This window comes from Galeopterus variegatus, unplaced genomic scaffold (genome assembly GCF_000696425.1).
Source record: "Galeopterus variegatus unplaced genomic scaffold, G_variegatus-3.0.2 Scaffold5373, whole genome shotgun sequence".
NCBI classification, from domain to species: Eukaryota; Metazoa; Chordata; class Mammalia; order Dermoptera; family Cynocephalidae; genus Galeopterus; species Galeopterus variegatus.
In genome coordinates, this window is record NW_007731484.1 from 34,318 (window position 1) to 43,981 (window position 9,664).

Below are 9,664 nucleotides of genomic sequence, written 5' to 3' on the forward strand. Positions count from 1 at the left end.
ATGAGTTTTTAACTCCTGCGGGTGAACGCCAGGGGGCGCGCTGGCCGGGTCCTGTGGTGAGGGTATTGTTTGAGTCCGGTTTGCGTTGCTTATAACAGAAGACCTGAAACTGGGTGATTTCTAAGGAAAAGAGGTTTATGTGGCTTACGATTCTGGGACAGCCAGCAGCACCTGGCACGGGTCTCGGGCTGCTTCTACTCATGGCGGAAAGTGGCAGGCTGCGAAGCAGATCACATGGCGAGAGAGAGAGAGAGAGAGAGAGAGAGAGAGAGAGAGAGAGAGAGAGAGAGAGAGAGAGAAGCAAGAGGTGCCGGGGTCCTGTAAACAATAAGCTCTCGCGGGAACTAATAGAGCGAGAACTCACTCATGAGTCCCCCCTCCCCCAGGGAGAGCATTAAGCCATTCATGAGGGATCCGCCCCCGTAACTCAATCAGTTTCCGACACCGCCACATGGGGGATCAAATTTCCACATGAGTGTTGCGGGGGACAACACGTCCAGACTCCATCAGGTATGTTTAGTTGTGTAAGAAACTGCCAAGGTGACTTCCGAAGTGGCCGTACCGCCCTGCATTGCCAGCGGCAGTGTATGAGAGTTGCTGTTGCACATCCTCACCGGCATTGGGCGTTGTCCTGTTTGGACATTAGTCATTCGAGTAGGTGTGTAGTGGTATCTCCTTGTGTCCACTTGCGATTCCCTAACGACACGTGACGTGGAGCATCTTTTTGTATGGTTTTTTCTTTTCTTTTCTTTTGTTTTTCTTTCGGCCGTCTGTACATCTTTGTTGGCGAGGTGTCTGTTCGGATCTTTTGCCCAGTTTGTCATCGGCTTGTTCCTTTTCTTACTATTGAGTTTGAGCAGTTCTTTGAATAGTTTGGATAACAGTCCTTTATCAGATATGCCTTTTGTGTGTATTTTCTTTTAGTCTCTTGCTCGTCTTCCCATTCCCATGACAGTGTCTTTTGCAGAGCAGGAGTTTCTGATTTTATTGTAGTCCAACTTACCAGTGATTTCTTTCATGGATCGTGCCTTTGGTGTCGTAGGTAGAAAGTCATCGCTAAACCCGAGGTCCTTTAGATTTTCTCTCTTGTTATCTTCTAGCTGGCTGTTTTCAATTAAGAACTTGTGACCTAGAGCAAAGGTAAACTTTCTTGAAACTTAACAGATTCCATACCAACTAGGCAATTTCTGACCAGGATAAAGACTAGTTGGATTTTTCAAAGACCTGTAATTTAGTTTAATGGTGCAGCTTTGATTTGTACCTGCTGACTTGCGTTCACAGCAGTTTTTAAAGACTATAGCTGCGTACTATATCCCAGCTATGGAAAAAAGCAAATCTTAGTTCAAATTTTGCCAGTTTTATTTCTATATTAATACATCACACTTTAGCTGGGCAGGATTTAGAGGTTTGTTATCAGTCTACACAAGACTAGAGTTCAAAGCAAATTCAACTTTGCTGAAGGGAACATTGTAGAGTAACAATTCTTGGTATTACATGCCTCATAGGATCCATTTCAAACCATAGAGAATTACATCTTTGTGTGTGTCACTGTTCCAAGAGACAAACAAATTTGAACAGCTAAAACATCTTAAAAATGCACCAAGCTTATGAAGTCTCAAACAAAACTTGAATTTTCTGTGCACACTCCTGTCAAATGAAGTTATTTCCTGTACACCACCTCTCTTGCAAACTGGTCTTCTGTTTCCTTTCACTTGACCTAGATCGACTACAAGACCTAGAGAAGGATTGGGACGGCTTGTGATTTCTCTCCCGAGACAGTGATCTCTCTTCTCCTGTCTCTAGAAAGAGACTTGCTCCGACTGCGAGAGACACTTCTCCTTCCTGGACGTCTGCGACGAGGTGGAGGATTCCTTCTTCAATAATCATCTCGAGGGTGATGACCCCAAGAGGGAGGTGGACTACGATTTCAACTTCTTTTCCACCAGTGGACAGTTCCATTCCTACATGGCAGCCACACAGTGTTCCCCCATCCAGCTCTCAGACAGCCTCAGCTGCATCTCGGGGATCTTCCAACTCAACAAAAGCAAAGCCAGGAGGGTTCCTAGCAACCCACAAACTTCAGAGTGGTCCATAATAGCCAAAAGCCCATTCCAGTTCAGTCTTGTTGCCCTTGTTTCCAAGATTACCTACATAAACCTTACAGTCCAATGGGCAGGAAGCATGATGCATTTCAAGATCCTGGTTTAGAAATGTGGAGGCTCAAATCCACAGGCTTGGATGGGTCCTCCCGTTCCCCTCTGGCCCGGTTCCTACAGACGGTCGCATTTACCTGGTGTCCACGAAATGGCCAAAATTTGTTCAAATTTGATGAAAACTAGAAACCACAGGTCCAAAAAGCTCAATGAGCCCCATCTACCAGAAACATGAAGGAAACTATGCCAAGCCAAATCATAATCCAATTGCTCAAAATCAGTGACATAAAGAATATCCTAATATAAGTCAGAGGAGTGGGGAGTGTGTTACATAAAAAGGAAAACATGGGCCGGCCCGGTGGCACACTGGATAGTGCGCCGCTTGGGAAGCGCGGCGGCGCTCCTGCCTGAGGGTTCGGATCCCACATACAGACCGGTTCCCGCTCACTGGCTGAGCGAGGCGCGGGAGCAGTGCCGAGGGTTGCGATCCCGTTGCCGGTCCCGGTCCGGTACAGTGGCAACACTGAGGGTTGCGATCTGTTGCCGGACACGGAAAAAGACAAAAAGACAAAAAAAATAAAATAAAAATAAAAATAAAAATAAAAAGGAAAACATAAGGATGACAGCAGATTTTGTGTCGGAAACTATGCAAGTGAGAAGACAGCAGAGCAACACCTTTAAAGAACAAAGAGAAAAATAAACAACCATCCTAGAAAAATACCTTTCACAAACAAACCAAATGAAGATCCCTTCAGACATACAACCATTACACTGCTCATTAACAAGAAATGTTAAAGAAAGTCCCTCAGGCAGATGGAAATAAGGATCTACGCAAAGGGATGAAAACGTCTGACATGGTAATTGTACGGGTCAATATGAGAGATTTTAAGTTATTATTTAAATCTCTTTAAAAGATCATTGATTAAATAAAAATGATAACAATGCAGGGTGTGTAGGAAGAGATGAGGGTATTTCAAAAAGTTCATGGAAAAATAGAATTAAAAGATAATGTTAACCTTTCCAAAAATAACACAAAGCCTGAGCTGAGAAGAGGGATATGGAAATACGTGGTTTTAAGGTTCTTACTCTATACGTGAAGCGTTATAATATCTTTGGAAGGTAGACTGTGACACGTCAAAGACATGAACTATAAACCCTAAGGCAACTACTAACAATAAAACAAAGAGTTACAGCAGAAAAGCAAACAAAGGAGATAAAATTGAATCATAAAAAAATACTCAACTAATCCAAAAGAAGGCAGGAGAAAGGAAAAGCAAAACAACGGATAGATGGAAGAAACAGAATACAAATAGCAAGTGGGTAGATGTTAACCTAGCCCTGGCAGTAATCCTGTTAAATGTAACAATCTAAACACCTCATAAAAAGGTATGGATTGGAAGACTGGACTAAAAAGAAAGACCACTCTAGAAGCTGCCTGAAGAAACTCACTATAAATAAAAAACACAACTAAGTTACTAAAAATAAAAGGACAGAAAAAGACACACCATGCTAACATAGAAAGATTGAGCGGCAAAATGATTATCAGACAAAGTACACTTTAGAGCAAGGAGTATTACCAGGCATAAAGAAGGTCTTTTATAATGACAAAATCTTTGTGACCTTGGGTTAGGCAAAAATTTCTTAGATACAACACTAACAGCATGATCCGTAAGATGAATTGAACTTTGTCAAAATTAAGAACTTGTGCTGTTTGGAAGACACTATCATGAGGATAAAAAGACAAGCTACAGACTGGGAAAGAAATCTTTGCATAGCCTACCTCTAATAAAGGACTTGGATCCAGAATATCTAAGAACTCTCAAAACCAAATAATAAGTAAGCAGGGCCGGCTGGTTCGCTCAGTTGGTTAGAGCACAGTGTTGGTAACACCAAGGTTGAGGTGTTACCCCCAAACTGGCCAGCTGCCAAAAATAAATAAATAAAAGTCTTCAAATATGATTTTTAAAAAACCAAACAAATAATAAGTAAGCAAGGGCCGGCCTGTGGCTCACTGGCTGAGCGTGGTGCTGACAACACCAAGTCAAGGGTTAAGATCCCCTTACCGGTCATCTTTAAAAAAAAAGAAAAAAGGTAAGCAAATAACCCAAGTTAAAAATGGGCAAAAGACTGGAACAGATACTTGACCAAAGAAAACATGATTAGCCAAATAAACACATGAAAGATGCTCCACACCCTTAGTCATTAGGGAAATTCAAACTAAAACCACAATAAGATAGCCCTGCACACCTGTGAGAACGGCTGACATTTTTAAAACTGATCCTGCCAACTACTGAGGAGGTTGTGGAGGAGTGGCACTCTCATACGTCGCAGAGCCGCGCTAGGACAGTGTGGCAGTCTCTTCAAACGTCAGACACCAGCCAGGTGGCCCAGCCTCCCCACTCGCAGAGAAATGGCAGCGTTGCTCTTTCGAGACTGGCATACACGCTCCCCGCAGCTTTGTTTGTGGCAGCCCCAAACAGGAAACAACCACGTCCATCCCTGGGTGAATACGTACACCGTGGTCCATTCACCCTTGGGTGGACATCTGGGTTGTTTCCATTTGGGGCCACTACAGAAAAGCTTCTAGGAACATGTGTACGCTCATGTCCACCTCCAGCACTGGTCATCCACACCTGAAAGTGGGTGGTGTTAGGACTCGGAGGCTGCTGCCCACATCCAGCGAGCGTCCATGCAGGCACCAGTCCGGAGCCAGACTCGGTGGGCGAGTCGGGGACTGTCCTCAGTCACCCCCACTTGCGCCCCTGTCGTGGGAGGGTTGGGGTTAGAGGACTCTTCCTGGAGGCAGCTCCACCCAACCCCCACCAGCCCGTGGGGGCTGCTTCAGCTGAGGAGGAACTGCTGAGGCCATGGGCATTGGCTGCTCCTAAGGACAGAGGCCAGAGCCTCTGACTTCCCGGGACTCCCAGGGTCTGGCTGCGGGGCTGCCTTTCATGCCACCAACTTCTGTGTGACCTCACTGGCCTCAGCCCTCCATCCAGCTGCCTCTGGATGGTCAGACCAGCAGCCACCAGCTTTCCCGGGCACTGTGGGCAGGTGTAGTGCCTCCCACGGGTGGCCGCCGCAACACACATGCCACTGGACAGGAGGCCCGCTGGGCTGGCACCTGGCATGAGTGGCCCCAGAGACCACCTGTTCCCACGCAGCCTCCACTGTGGCCCCTCAGGCTCAGGCCCTGCCGCCTCGCCTGTGATTGTCCAGGCCCCAATTGCTGACCCCAGCCCCTTCCCGCATCCTGGGTGTTCCTGGCACAGTCGGGTCCGGCTGTGGCACCAGGGACTTTCCTGGGGAGGGTCCACAGCTCTCTCCAAATTCCCTGCAGGGTCTTGGCCTCACGGCTGAAGAGCATGTCCCCTTCTCACCTGCTAGTGGAGCTGGCAACCCGTCCCCCTCGGGCAGGCACCCTGCCCAACCCTGTGCCAGCACATGCCACCTCCCAAGGCTGGGTCAGAGGCCCTTTCTTGTTCCCAGATCTTGGTCTTCAGTTTACCCATTTCTTCTAGCTCACTCCAGGCGCAGCACGCCCTCTGGCCTGTCCCCCACCCTCTCACAGCCACAGGCACCTTCTGGGCCCCTCCGCCAGCCCTGGCTCTCCCTGCTCCCTGCTCCAGCTGCTCCTGCCCTAGATGCTATTTCACTCCTGCTTCTGAAGCCCTGCTGGCTCCCAAACATGACACCCCTGTGATGGGGACTGAGGGTTCCTGGGGGAGAGGTGGTCGTGCAGATGGCTGCCCAGTGTCCTCCCACCTCCCAAAGGCCCCCTAACCAGCTGCCCTCGGGGAGCAAACATTCTCTGACTCCCATACAGCTGCACTCGCTTGGGAGGCAAAAGGCAGCCAGATAAGCCCAGCCCCAAACCCCACACCCTTATCTGTTTGCTTTCACTACACATCCGCCCTTGTATTCAGGACTAGGAGCTGGAAACGTGTGAATGTTTCCCCCAGGATGTTGGAGGTGGGCCCAGCCGCCAGGACCCCAGAGGGTGCCCTGAGCACCTGCTCGAGCCAGGCCTGAGCTGAAGGCTCTGTGGGGTGGGGCAGGGGCGTGGTCCTTCTTGGGGGTGGGTGGGAGGAGGGGTGTGAGGTGGCTCCCCCCAACCATGGGGTTCAGAAGTGCCCTGACCCCGAGTCTGGCATGGTCGAGGACGGGCCAGGTGGGCGCATGCCAGCGTACTTGTCCAAGGCTGCGGGCCGGTAGCTCTCCCTCCTGGGGGTGGGAGGGCCAGAGAGCAATTACCCCCCTGCCCCAGCTAAGCTGCCACCTGATGGGAAGGGCAGCTCGGCCAGGCCCCCATCCTGTGAGGGCTGCCTGGGCACTAGGTGGGTGGCCAGCTCCAGCCCACCCCCACCCCAAGGCTGGAACGCACCAGCTCCCGGGGGCCCCTCCCTGACACCCACCCCTATTGTCTGTGGTTCCCCCATGAGGCCCCAGCACCAGGTGTACATGGACAGAAAGGACCACAGGCCTCTGGTCCAAGGGAGCAGGCAGTGAGCAACCTGCCTGTTCTGGAACTCGGCAGATCCTGGCTGCTCCTTAACTTGCCCTTCCCCCACAGGGTCCCCTCCTGGAGCCACAGACATGATGTTCTGTCCACTCATGGCCACACAATGGGGCTGTGGGCAGCGGTCAGCACAGGGGTGGGGTGGGGGCCAAGTCCAGGGGGAGGGCCTGGAGGGGACTCAGTCTGCATAAGAGTGTCCTGCTCCTGGATGCCAGGGGGTGGGGGGGACAGTGCTGGGGGGGGGAGCCCCAGGGAGCCCCCTGCCCTCAGAGCCCCTGGGCGGGAAGCTGAGAAGGGGCTCAGCAAGGAAAGGGCTCTGGAGGCACCAGGATGAGCCGCACTGCCAGCCCCTGCAGCCACCCTCCCAGGTCATACTCCCCCTCCCCAGGCCCCGAGGCCCCTGGCCTGTGACACATACTTGCCAGTTCCGTTGTTACCTCCAGCAGAGTCAACCCAGCAGCTCAGGGTGGGGGTCTGCAAAGCCAGTGGAGAAGCAGGAGTTGGCCAGGGAGTCAGGGCAGCATTTGATGTGCTGGGGGGATGTGGGGGGTATAACGCACCCGTAGCTCCAGGATCCAAGGGAGGGGTGGCTGCAGGCCCAGGGGGAGGTGGACAAGGTGTCAGGGCTTCACAACACGCTCTGGAGGGAAAACCAGCAGGGTCTGGGGACAGATGGGCTGGCACGTGTGGGAAGGGGCATCAGTGACACATAAGGGCAGGGGAGAGGAGGGGGTCCCTACTGGGACAGGTGGCCAGGCAGCAGCATCCAGGGCTGGCCACTACCCAGCACACACAGGATCTTGGAGGGAGGGGTGGTGGGCAGGTGATTCTCACTCTCAGGCCTGAAGCCCCCTCCCACCACGTCCTCCCAGCCCTCTGTGCCCAGGGTCTCCTGGTTCCTGCCATCTCCCCAGGCGGTGGGCACCCACTGCTGTCCAGCTGCTCCCCGATCCAGCAAGGGGTCAGCTCAGGCTGACCCTGCAGCCCCTCTCAAGACATCAGGAGTCCAGGTCAACGGAAAACCATGACATGCCCCTTTGGCTGCGCAGCCACATGCCGGCCAGTCATCACAGGCTCCTCAGGCCACCAACGGCGCACTCTGTGGAGGGGCCACGGCAGCTGGCCAGGCCGGAGCACGGCTCTGCCGTGAAGGTGCGTCCCCACTCCCACTCCCAGGGTCGAACCCTTTCCCGAAAAGCCACAGCTTGCAGTCCTTTGATCTGATAATCAGTTGCCAAGCCTCAGGGTGTGAAACCTCACCTGTTCCCCCCAAGGGGAAGTCACAGCTGACCAAGGTCAGGCCAGCCAGGCAGGGACAGGGGAGGCAGCGGAAGGGTGGGCAGGGTGGGCTGGACAGCATGTCTACTCTGGTACCACCAGGAACAAGAGTCCCAGCAAACCCAGGGTCCTGGGGCTTCTTGCCAGTGGTGGGAGCCAGGTCTGAGCCAGTTCCAGAACCTTCTGGAGGCACCTGTGGGGAGAATACCAAGGGACTCATCCAGGCCCTTGGGCCCAAGCCAGGGTCTGCTCATGGCTGTCCAGGGGGCCTCAGCCTAGGGGACAGCACCCACCCTCACAATTGAGCCAGGAGGCGGGAGCCCTCTCCTCGCCCTGGACAGTGGCCCTCGGGCCTGCCACACAGACAAATGTGGAGGGCAGAGGTCTCAGCAGGCTGTGAGCACAATCACTCAGTTGTCTGGGCTGCAGCTCCTCTTTCCAAGGCTGGCGCAGGACGCAGGACGCGCTCTTATCACCGAGACTGCTCCAGAACAATGGCCACACACACACCTATCTCAGGGCTGTTTGCTCAGTGCACTCTGGCGCTCCCAGGTCAGGGGGCAAACCATGTTCTGGTGATTTCCCGCCAACCAGTGCATCAGGAGGGAGGGGGACTGGCAGCCACTGGAGCCCTCATCCCACCAGGATGCAGCCCCTGGGTGGTGGCAGGCTGCAGGCCAGGGCCAGCTACTCCTCCTAAGTGCACGCACCCCAGGCAGCCTGAGTGAATAGAGACAGCGGTCTGGAGTGCACAGCTTCTCACGGAAGATTCAACCAAGTCTCACGCATGGCACATGCACACACTTACACATGTGCTCACACGCATACATACGCACATGGGCCTCTTCAGCACAGGCCCTGTGGGCAGCACGCAGGCCGATGGCATCTACCCCCATGCAGGGCACACCTGCATTCCTCCAGCTGCAGGGACTCGCTCTGAGGGGACATCAGGACCCCTGAGCTTCACGGCCACAGCTTCAGGTGGTGGTGGTGGTGGTGGGGTCTCTGCCATTTACAGCTGGGAAATTGAAACCTCAGTGGCCCAGACCCCAAGGCCCTGCAGGCCTGGCAGGGAACAGAACAAGGTCCTCCAGACCTCACCCCAAACTCTACCCCTGCCCCTACATGCGGAGTTTCACGGGACCCCCGTGAGAACCTGAGCTCTCTGAAGGCAGGGAGAGCCCCCCAGGGCAGCCTCACGGTGAAGCCGAGACTGATGGTCAGACAAGCCGGGCCACCCAGCTGACCAGAGATTTTCTATTGAAACAATTTCATGTCTTCTAATTTAAAGCAATTTTATATTAAAACTAAAGACTATTGAAGGTAAAACACGACATCTACTACACTGATCCCAAGTACCTGTGGGGTTCTCTCCTGGGGGTGTGATAGAGGGGGACAGTGACGCTCATCCTTACCTTCACCCTCACCATGACAGTCACCCTCACTCTGAACTTCATCCTCACCCTGACCTTCAACCTCACCCTCACCATGACCTTTAATCTCACCGACCTTCACCTTCACCCTGACCTTCACCGTCACCCTGATCTTCACCCTTGCCCTGACCCTGACCCCTCGAAGCACTGGCATGTGCCTCTCCAGACAAGCCCCACCTGCCCTCCTCCTGCCCCCCATGTTTCCCCACAGGAGCCCTGTCCATCTCCCAGTGGATTGTGGGCAGCAGCTGCTGATCCTCTACCTGAAGGGGGGATGAGCG

At 53.0% G+C, this 9,664-nt stretch overlaps 1 pseudogene; it reads right to left on the bottom strand.

Annotated features, from left to right (window-relative positions):
- Positions 1 to 1,136: 1,136 nt before the first annotated feature.
- LOC103604745 lies at positions 1,137 to 2,190 on the bottom strand (annotated as a pseudogene).
- Between the last annotated feature and the right edge of the window lie 7,474 nt (positions 2,191 to 9,664).